Below are 12530 nucleotides of genomic sequence, written 5' to 3' on the forward strand. Positions count from 1 at the left end.
GCTTAAATCAACAACTTTATACAGAATCACACGTGTCCAAAACATCCATGTAAGATTCAAAAGACCCAAACCTCTAAGAAAAGAGGCTTGAAAACCATAGTTTATTATAAATTCACAAAAGCATGCAAATGATGACCCTGTTTTACATTTTGTATGTTGGACCGTATGTTTTAGGTGAAGACTTTTCATTGAGAGCTGTCTATAGAAATAAATGACAATTAAGAATTTAAGTGATAGTCTTTCTGTTTGACTAAATTGATACTTCATTTAGTGCAACTTTTCCCTCTATGAATTACACAAAGTGCATGCTGTTTTACACTTAAACTATTACAACAGAATCACATCTGATATTGCACTGAGAGAGGCATATTCATCCAAGCTCGAGACTGTTAAACAAAGTTCCACACTTTGGTAAAACCTAATTCTAGAGGTCAACTGGGTTAAAAGTAAATGCATCATGAGTCATTTAAAACAAATACAGAAAAGCCACTATAGTGATCAGTTTTAGCGTTTGAATTGACATTTTACATATTACACTGTTTACATCTTGTTTTTGTACTGTTTTTGCAAAAAGTGTATAGTCACAGAGCGTGGTCAGACATGTTCATATAGGAATGTATGAAAAACATGAACAAATATTGCATAAAGAGAATTAAATGACGGTCCTTCTAGTATGAGAGTGTTTAAGACTAAACATATCATATTTATTTTAGAACATCTTTCTGCTATGTCTACGAAACATTGACGTGAAAGATGAGTATTACACTTCAAACTCGTCTAACATTACACTTATTTTGTTATTATTACACGGTTATTTTGTGTGTGTCACTAAACAACATGGTTAAGCTAATGAATTACAGTTGATACGTGGTATTTTTACGTGAAAGGAGGGAAAGGAATATTTAACATATAAAACTAAAAATATTTTAACCTATAGTCAATTTCAATTGTTTGATAAATCATATAACAATCAACAGTTATATGTGAAACAATTAGAGTTGGTTAGAATTAGTCGCATTAGAGCAGGATTCTTGTTTATATTGAACATTATTATTGTACCGCATGTTTAACAACGGTATTGTTGTCGGGCTCATCAAAGCTCACACAGTTTTCACCGGAGCATACCGACTCTGAAATAAGACCAAGTATTAGCAAGTAACATTTTGGACACCTTTGTTTTTAGGCATCTTTGCATATCTTCTGAAACACCCTGTTTTAAAATTGTTTAACAATTTTTAACATCACTAGCGCAACACTTATCGTATTGTCGGGTGTGATTGTAATGTTTTGTATGGCGTGTTCTTTACACTTTCCCCCGGATATTTGTTTCCTACAGTTAGCTGTAATGTTAGTGAACTCTTCTCTTTGTTCATATACGACAGTATTCACATGAATTGACTTGATTTGATAAAATTATGGTTTAAACCATCATCTTCACGTGAGACATTTACATTATATTATTATACCGTCCTAGTTTTTAAATAGCGCTAAAATGTATATTTTACATTTTAACCCTTTATGCGGATATAAAATGTCGCACAAGGTTCTCTGACATATCTTATCGTGTAAAACATCTATGTAGATCTAGATATGTTTTTAAAAATACCGGGAAACAAAGACAAGGACGCATCTTTCTATAGCGACCCTTAAAATCTGTGCATACAACAAAACACATGTATGTGTACAATGATTTATCAGAAAATTACTTTTGTTTGAAGAAAAACTTAAATTAGCTGGTGCTTGATAACTATTGAACCTATTAATCACCCATGAATTCGGTAATGCGATATTGATATCACGTTTTAATTTTAACTCAATACATTTGAATGTGCTAAAGGTCTAAAAATATATGTATATTTTTATATATAAATATTTTGGTGTAATTATAGACATCTCACCGGTGGCATATGCATAACTTCCCATGACGCTACTTCTGATTCAATGTGACATTATATGTAATCCTATACAGCTGTTTACGGGGTCATGATGACAACTCCTCCAGCGGGTCGGAGTAAGCTGTTGTCCTGATAAATATTTCAGGCACACAACCCGGACAAAACCTCCTGTCGTCCTCTCACCCTGCCTTTTCCCCGCTTCGCAACGTAGCCATCCTACAGCCCTGCGACACCCGTAACATCGACCACCACGGCATCCGTTTCAGGCCAAACGGAGGAGCGGGTGGGTTACTTAAACCTGGATATGTCTCACCAGGATATGTCTCACCAGCGACCTCCGGCTTGTCACAGTCCTGACATGCGTCGGGAACAGGAACGCCTTAACACCTTTCAGAATTGGACTCTTGCACCAGTAAGTCCAGCCGAGCTTGCCAAAAGTGGTTTCTACCACCTTGGCCAGGGCGACAGAGTGGCTTGCTTCAGTTGTAGAGGCCAGCTTAGCAACTGGGAACCGGGAGATCGGGCAGTATCAGAGCACCAGAGGCATTACCCCAACTGCCGCTTCGTTCGAGGTGACCGTGCAGATAATGTACCTTTATCTAGCCTTTCCAATATATCGGCAATGCAACAGTGTGAAGAAAGGTTGCTCACATTTGTCTACTGGCCCTCAAGAATAACTGTTCGACCAGACCAATTGGCTAAGGCTGGTTTTTACTATGTTGGTCGTCGTGATGACGTGAAGTGCTTTTGTTGCGATGGCGGACTCAGATGTTGGGAGCCTGGTGATGATCCATGGGTAGAACATGCCAAGTGGTTTCCAAGATGTGAATACCTGTTGCAAGAAAAGGGACAAGAGTTTGTTCATCAGATTCAAGCAAGATTTCCAAGAATATTTGAACTAGGGATGTCCCGATCAGGTTTTTTTGCCCTCGAGTCCGAGTCCGAGTCATTTGATTTTGAGTAGCCTATCTACCGATACCGAGTCCCGATCCGATACTTCTATAATACATAAAAAAAGAATAAAGAAGAGCAAAAAACAGATCCAGGATGTTCCTTATTTTTTATTTAATTCACCTTATTTTAACATTCAACAACTGTGTTAACAAACACTTCTGTGAGGTAGCTTGAACAATCAAGTAATAAATAACATAAATTCTTCACTTTTGGACTTTAGTGCAACAGTAAATATAAAAAAAAGTCTAATATATAAACAAATAGCACCTCAACTTAAAATACCCAGCAGGCATGTAAACAAATAAAAAAATAAAGTGCCAAAGTGTTTGCAAAGCCAGTAATGTGCTTTTAGGAACTGCACTCGCCGGTTTCACACTGCACGCGTTAGCAGAGCATGCAGCGCGTATTTTTTTCGGCGCCCATGTTAACAGATTAGAGCATTCACACCGCACGCAGAGGCAGCGCGGCAGCGCGTAGCAGGAGCAGAGCAGAAGCAGCAGCAGTGCCGCGATCGTTTCGGCGCCGAGTCTATTTTTGCTGCGCCGCTTACGCTGAATTAAAGTGACAATGCATTGATCATGGCCAAAATACACCGCAGTTTTATCCAAAAAGTGCATTGATGATATCTATTGTGTTTTAAACAGTCGATCAAATGACCAACAGCAATTTAAAAAGAAAACAAATGTCCAAAAACAAACTTGTTGCCAGAACAATAAAAACAAAGATGAACCAAAAGTTATATAAATAAAATTATTAATAAAATAAGCTTCTTGACAAGTTTTTTCTCTTAAATGTATTTGAAAACGAAGTAAAGCAATGCCAACTTATCCATTATAGAGTACTCCGTCTGTACACAACCCGCGGTTCAGCCGCGCGTGACAAACGCTGCCAGTGTGAAAGCAAAACGCGCGCGTCCTGCTCCTGCTCACCATACGCACTGCTCCTGCGCTGCTTCCGCTCTGCTAACGTAGTGCAGTGTAAAACCGGCGTAACTCTGTGCCACCGCACAACTATAGATGTGTTAAAAAATAATGAGAATATATATACATATATCCGAGTCCTGATCGGGAGGTAACGTCCGATTCCGATCGAGTCTGAAACCACGTGATCGGGCCCGATTTCCGATCACGTGATCGGATCGGGACATCCCTAATTTGAACAGCTATTGACTAATGGAGACAGCGACTCGAGAGAATTTGTTGATCCAACTGTTGTACACCTGGGTCCTGGAGAAGACCGTTCAGAAGATGCAGTGATGATGAACAATCCTGTGGTGAAGTCTGCTTTAGAGATGGGATTTGAGCGTGGCCTGGTGAAGCAAACTGTTCAGAGCAAAATTCTCCCAAGTGGAGAAAATTACAAAACCGTTCAAGAGTTGGTGTCTGATAAATCATAAAGTGAAGATTCATCATCCAAGTAACAACAGTTTTTGGATGTGCAAATTTACACCAACTCTAATTGTTTCACATATAACTGTTGATTGTTATATGATTTATCAAACAATTGAAATTGACTATAGGTTAAAATATTTTTATTTTTATATGTTAAATATTCCTTTCCCTCCTTTCACGTAAAAATACCACGTATCAACTGTAATTCATTAGCTTAACCATGTTGTTTAGTGACACACACAAAATAACCGTGTAATAATAACAAAATAAGTGTAATAGTTAGACGAGTTTGAAGTGTAATACTCATCTTTCACGTCAATGTTTCGTAGACATAGCAGAAAGATGTTCTAAAATAAATATGATTTGTTTAGTCTTAAACACTCTCATACAAGAAGGACCGTCATTTAATTCTCTTTATGCAATATTTGTTCATGTTTTTCATACATTCCTATATGAACATGTTTGACCACGCTCTGTGACTATACACTTTTTGCAAAAACAGTACAAAAACAAGATGTAAACAGTGTAATATGTAAAATGTCAATTCAAACGCTAAAACTGATCGCTATAGTGGCTTTTCTGTATTTGTTTTAAATGACTCATGATGCATTTACTTTTAACCCAGTTGACCTCTAGAATTAGGTTTTACCAAAGTGTGGAACTTTGTTTAACAGTCTCGAGCTTGGATGAATATGCCTCTCTCAGTGCAATAGTCAGATGTGATTCTGTTGTAATAGTTTAAGTGTAAAACAGCATGCACTTTGTGTAATTCATAGAGGGAAAAGTTGCACTAAATGAAGTATCAATTTAGTCAAACAGAAAGACTATCACTTAAATTCTTAATGGTCATTTATTTCTATAGACAGCTCTCAATGAAAAGTCTTCACCTAAAACATACGGTCCAACATACAAAATGTAAAACAGGGTCATCATTTGCATGCTTTTGTGAATTTATAATAAACTATGGTTTTCAAGCCTCTTTTCTTAGAGGTTTGGGTCTTTTGAATCTTACATGGATGTTTTGGACACGTGTGATTCTGTATAAAGTTGTTGATTTAAGCACAACTATTTACACACATGCAAGTATGAGAATAACTAATATACTGTAGATTGTGGACATTCCATTATCTGTTTATTCGGGATTAATGTACATCTTTACCTCCTTAGCTCATATGTTTCTTTAATTTGTGCAGGATGTTGAAATGTTAGTTAAAAGGTATTAGTTAATAACAAACAAACTTTAAAGCAACATGGAACCATACTATTAATACATAAAATATGGTATAATTACAGTTTGAAAATGACTTCCATAATATTTTCTTTTAGTAAAGTGGAACATCCAGCACAAGGTTCTGCGTTTGTGGGTATGATCTAGTCTCGCGTAGCCAGACCTTCAGACTGACGGCTGAAGGTCTGGAATTCATAGCAGCTTTCTTTGGCCAAGGCCCGCCCATAAGGCCGTTTGACCGACATGTCAAACAACCAATTACAGTTCGTTTCGTTCAGCGTCACGTTTCGGGGCGTGGAAATGTCCCCACAACAACAGACCGGCGTGCAACAAGTCAGTCAGCATAGAAAATCAAAGAAGGAGAAGAAAACAAGCAGTAAGTCATTGATCTGTTCGTGCACGCATACTTTTGAGAATCCTACGTTTAGCTGATCTTGATAAATGCGCATTGTCACTCATGTAAACACAACAGTTTTTCTTCCGCAATCACACGTCTGCGCTTTGTTTCCCGGCGGACCGAAAATAAACGCGACACTCGCGCCCCCGGAAATCCGATAAAATTCAACCAATCAGATGACGACTTCGACATTCCTGAAGTGTTTCCAGTTAAGTGTACCATATGCATCAGACGTTTCCGTGGGCGTGACGTCTGAGGCTGAGACTAGGTATGATCTTACAAAGATTACATCAATATTACTTTTCTCGAACACAACATGTATGGACATGTTTCGTTATATAGGCATAACACATCAAACAATATTAGGCTAGAAAGATCTAATACCGGATTAATAACTAAATTAAATTAAATGTACAAAAATTTAAGATGTTGTTTTGATTAAACCTTTTTACCAAGATTTAAATCTGTAGCTATACCTCAGCACATGTGTATTTGCTTTGGCGAAGTTTTTAGGTGGGCGGAGACTTGGGTTCACAGACCGATTTCTCAATCATGTTTTGCTTTCCGAGCACATGGATGCTTTGCGGGGCAGTGAAAGATATATATTTTAGCTAAGAACTAAACAAAAGTTTATAGTGAATTGTAATGTTAAAAAGTTTTGCTTAAAAAACTATTCGTTTTATGTATTTTTTAGCGGTTGTTGTTTGATGCGGATGCCATGCTGTGGGAGGGATGGGGGAATCACCCTGTGAGTGACGTCATTTTGCGGACGTCCTTAAATCGGGATTGACCTCTCAGCTTTGAGAGGTGTGTTAGTGGGAGGAGTCTGGACCCCATCGTGGCCCTCTAATGTATATGTCATTTCGGCTCGGACGCTGTGGTGAACGGTCACTTTTCACAATGGAGTCTGTTTGTTGTCTCCCCTAATGATTTGATCTTTTGAATCTTACACAAATGTTTTGGACGCGTGTGATTCCCGTATAGCTTTACAAGGCCATATGGTACTTACGGTGTGACAAATATGTTGATGTGTAAAAAATACACCCAAAGACTTAAGCACAACTATTTACACACACGCTAAGTAGAAGTATAACTAGTATACTGTATATTGTGAACATTCCATTATCTGTTTATTCGGGATTAATGTACATCCTTACCTCCTTAGCTCATATGTTTCTTTAATTTGTGCAGGATGTTGAAATGTTAGTTAAAAGGGTATACTTCCATAATATTTTCTTTTAGTAAAGTGTATCACCAAGCACCAAGTTCCGTGTTCGTGGATATGATCTCACAAAGATTACATAAATATTACTTTTCACGAACACGTCATGTATGGACTAGGACCTATGTCTTGTTATCTAGGCTTAACACATCAAACAATATTTGGCTAGAAAGATCTAATACTGGATTAATAACTAAATTAAATAAAACGCACACAATTTAAAACATTGTTTTGATTATTGGATTTTTTACTAACGTAGATTTGGCTTCACAGATCGGATTTCACATTCATGTTATGCTTTCCGTGCGCATGGGTGTTTTGTGGACAGTGAAGGATATATTTTAGCTAAAAACTAAACAAAACTTAGTAGGAAGTCGTATTGTTAAAAAGTTTGCTTAAAAACTATTCGTTTTACGTATTTTTTAACTGATGTTGTTCGATATGTTAAATGCTCACGTTTGAAACATTGTTTAAATGTGTGGAAAATGTTTGCCTACCGTTTACGTTTTAAAGTTAAAAGCACATAGTTTTGAACAGAATCATTTTTTTTTTTACTCCACTGGGATAGGTGGATTATCTTATCAAAGAGTGAATAAATCAGTAAGTTAGTGAATATAACTTAACTAAAACATGAATTAACTTAAACTTTAAACAACTATTATTTTTTATAAATATTATTTAGTGTTAGGTGGACTGAGACACGTGTTTACACATGATCTATACTCGTTCATGCGTCTACCTATACGATGAGTGATTTATCAAATGGAACTTGTTTTAAAATCTGTATTCGTAAAAAGACATTCTAGCTTGTTCACATTTTTCTGCTAGGCCTAGCGTTTTAAATACTAGCTTTTGTATTTTAAAGGACTGTATCATTTTATTACAGTTAAAGTTATTTTATTATGGATCGTGGGAAAAATTCCCGCGGTCACATGACCTGTCCGGAGGTGGGAGGGAGGGGGTAGAAAGGGGCGTGACAAGCGCTGGAATATTCCCACGGTCTGTGGGAGTGGTCTACCTGTGGCTACTGGGCAGATGTCACAGAGGTCAGTCTAACTTTTGGGATGTAACCGTGTGGACGTGTTTCATTGAGTTCCTCACGAGACTTTGTAACTTTTGGAAATAAAATCTCTAAACCTATGGATCCGGATATACCCTTAATGTTGGATAAACCTTTGGTCTTGGATATACCTTTTGGATAAATCTTTCGTGCTTTGGATATACCTTTTGGATACACAGTGGATATACATTTGATGTGGAATATACCTTTGGATATACCTTTTGGCTCTCTTTCAACAAACGAATTTACAAAAACGTAAGGCTATTTTTTAGATACTGTGATTTTTAACATGGTGTGGTTTTAATATGTGTTTGAGACACTTTTAAAGATATTTTATGTTAAATGTAGCATTTTACAAATACTGTGTGGATGGATACATTTACTTTTCTGTAAATTATTGATTTTAACATCTTAAAATAGCTAACTCATTTTTAATAACTCTTTTAGAGAAAAATGCAATTTTAACTTATTTCATTAATGTTTTAAAAGTGATGGACAAAAATATACACTTTTAAAGATACTTTATGTAAAATGTAACGTTTTATAAATAATGTGTGAAAGTTAAATGATTATGGATCAACATTTTTAAAAAATTATCTTTTTGTAATGAAAAAACTCTTAACTTGTTATATTTTTCTGTAAATGACTGAACATTGATTTTCAATGTTTTAACATTTATGTTTTAACATAAAATGTTGTTTTAGATGTTTTAATACTATGTTATAACACATTTAGATATCTTTAAGAAAATATAATTTAAACTTTAAACAATGTTTCATACACCTTTAAACAATGAATGTACAACTTTTCTTCAAATGTATTAGAAAATAGATCTATTTGCTCGGTATAATTTTAATACATGTTGTTTTAGATGTTTTAATGTGGATCGTGGGAAAATTTCCCACGGTTTATGTTTTAACATAAAATGTTGTTTTAGATGTTTTAATACTAATAGATTTTGATAGGTTTAAGATAATGTTTTAACATTTTACAATGTATGAACACTAAAGACGTGTATTTTAACTTTATACAACGTTTATACATCTTTAAACACAATGTTATTGTGAAAGTACAGCTTTTTCTTTAAATGTATGTTAGAAAATAGAACTATTTGCTTTTTCGGATTTTGTCATTTTTGGAGTTAAAAGCTCCAAGCCTTTGGAGATGGATAATAAGAGTTATGGTTCTCCTTTCAACAACAACAAAACGGAAATATAAATACGTAGGTCGGCTTTTAATACTTGTTTTTAATATTATGATGTGTTTGAGACACTTTTTTAAAGATATTTTATGTAAAATGTAAAATTTTACAAATAATGCGTAAAAGATAAATGCTTACGGGTCAACATTTTTTAAAAATGATCTTTTTGTAATGAAAAAACTCTCTTAACTGTAAATGACTGAACATTGATTTTTCAATGTTTTAACATTTTAAAATGTTGTTTTAGATGTTTTGATACTGACACATTTTGATAGCTTTAAGATAATGTTTTAACATCTTGAAATGACACTAATTCATTTTTAAAAGTGATTAATGTACATCTGTCTTCTTTAATAAAAACACTGATCTCATCTCTGACTGTTTATTGTACATTTCTTTAAAAAGTTTTAATATACACTGTTTAGAACTACTGAGCGTGGGAATTTTCCCACGCTTCAGATGTTCAACCCATAAGGAGGTGTGGCGTAAGTCCGATTTTCCTACGGTCACATGACATGTCCAGAAGTGGGAGGAGCAAGCGTGGGAAAATTATCACGGTCACGTGGTCTGCCCGGAGGTGGGTGGGTGGGTGGTAGAAGGGGGCGGGGCAAGCGTGGGAATATTCCCACGGTCAAAAAGGGGGCGTGGCTTAAGGGCAATAAATCACTCAAAGTGACAGAAGCCGCCCTATATTCTCTCTCTAACGTCGTTTTCCAGCAACGAAACCCAGTAAATTAATCAAGGATCTTGCCAGGACGTCGCCAGTTTTACTATACAAAAGTTGGTGTTTTGAGGTGTAAACGACATGCCAGATAGTTGTTGTGCGATTGGATGCACTAACCGCAGATGAGATAAGCAACCTTCACAGTTTGTGCAGTGATCATTCCATCACTCCATCAAAGGTAATTTCAACATTTGTTTGAATACAATGGGTGTATGATCATGTAATTAATCGTGTCTTTAAGTTACCCTGTAGTTTCGTCAATCAACACCATCAGCTGGTTCGGTCAGCTGTTTGTGTTATGAGTCTAAGTTAGGCAAACTGTACGTTAACGAGAGCGGCAAAATTCATTGAAAATGAATGACTTCCGGGCACTCTGACGCTCTCGCCGGTGGCAGTGTGAACGCACAGTAACAGCTGTCGTCTTTTGCTAACAACAACAAAAGTGTGTGATAGGTTGTTTTGAGGTTTGTGATATCTATGGTTTTCAATGAGAACCAGAGATGACCCAACAGTAGAGCTAGATTATTTATGGAGGAATTATTACTGCTCGATTATCTTAAAAAACCTTGTCTGCTTTACACAATTTAGCTACCTTGGAGTTAATCCTAGTCCATAGTTATGCAGCTAGCTCGCTAACAGACTTGATAGCTACTAGAAAGACCTGGAACTACAGGACTCTACGTTGAAAATACCCGTTTGTTGCCCGCCAGGTATCCATGGTAGTCACGTGACTGCAACGAATGAATTCAACACTATAAACCCCAAACCGGAATTCTATTATTATTCTATTAAACAGCTGTTATGCAGTGTTTATTTTCACCAGCAGAGGGCGCTGCGAGCTACACTGATTACTTAAGCCCACAGTTTGTCTGTGTCCAGTGTGCATGACACAAATTTTGTCACCAGAATAGTACGTTCGTATGCGTTTTGCCTGATTTTTGTAACCGCACATAATTTGTAAGCACAGGTCGCACGGGCGCATTGAACTCAGTCCCAAGACGACATCTGTGATGTCAACAACAAAAGCATTAAAGATGCCATGCAGAGGAACAGATTTGATGAGATAATAGCTTCCATTCATGTTGGATAACATGAAAATTTCTTCAAGGTGTGTCCTGTGTTTGAGGAGCTGAATAAAGTCAACAAAACCATGACTATTCAGGAATATCTGGCAGTGATGAGATGATGATTGAGTACTTTGGTAGGCATGGATGCAAACAGTTTATCAGGGGGAAGCCCATTCGCTTTGTTTTCAAGATCTGGAGTCTTGCATCCTCATCTGGCCATCCCGCTGACAGCATCAAAGAGCTTCCGGAAGACCTCAAGAGGTAATGCCGAATTCCTTATTGAAGATGGAAAACTGATTGTGAGATGGAATGACAGCAGCGTGGTCACTGTTGTGACCAATATGGAGAATGAGTAGTCCGATGTCGACGCTCAACGAGGGAACAAACAGAAACATGCAATGGATAAAGTGAAACAGCCTACTTGTATAAAGAGCTACAACACACATATGGGAGGTGTTGACCTGCACGACCAATGTCTGAACCTTTACCGGATTGGCATCCAATCAAAGAAGTGGTGGTGGCCATGCTACAGCTGGGCACTCAACAGTGCCATGGTCAACGTGTTATTACAGGTACATGGGGGTGTAATGGGAAGTGGGAGGGAGGATTAAGTGGCATGACATAAAAACATAAGTATTCATCAAGTATTTATTTCATTCAATACCCATCAATTGAAAATTCATTCATTCATCTATTCATACAGGTCATGTAAAGAGGGAGACCGAGATCTCCTCTCCTTCCAAAGGCTGGTTGCCCAGAGTCAGCTTCTGCAATATGTGAGACGGCCAGATTTGACAACCTGAACCACTGGCCCCACAACACAGGGAGAAAGCATAGACAGTAAAAGAAATGGACACAGCGACCCCATTGGATTCAACGGAGAAAAGTGAAGTCAATTAGAAGCACTCACTTCCTGATGGCTGAGTGACTGCACAGACTCAAACTGAGCTTGACGACGTAGATGTGACGTGAGCAACCTGTCTGTCTTCTAGTAGCTGTGCCAAGAGAAATCTGAATCATTCCCTTCCGAAACTTGCAGAGACAGAGAGTGTGAGTAGGAGGTGTCCATGAGCTAGGAGCAACTTTTGCTAAGTATTCTGATTAATTGTTTTGTCATTTTGCCTCCACGTCCCCCCGATTACCCGCGAGCTTCTCCTCCTGTCCATACGGTAATCTCTCTACTGTGCGACAGAGAGTCGCGTGGTTATGACGCAATTGTTAGCCTATTTTTACAAAAACTGCTTCTACTGGGCCATAACGTAAGATACAAGGTAATGGAGCCTTTTATACATTTTCGTGTTTCTTTAGAAATAAATAATGGACAAATGGAGTCTTTAAACACCTCAGATGTAAAGTTATTCGCTGTCAAAGTGACCCCAAAATGAATGGGA

This window comes from Abramis brama (assembly GCF_963993115.1).
Source record: "Abramis brama genome assembly, chromosome: 20".
Taxonomy (NCBI): Eukaryota; Metazoa; Chordata; class Actinopteri; order Cypriniformes; family Leuciscidae; genus Abramis; species Abramis brama.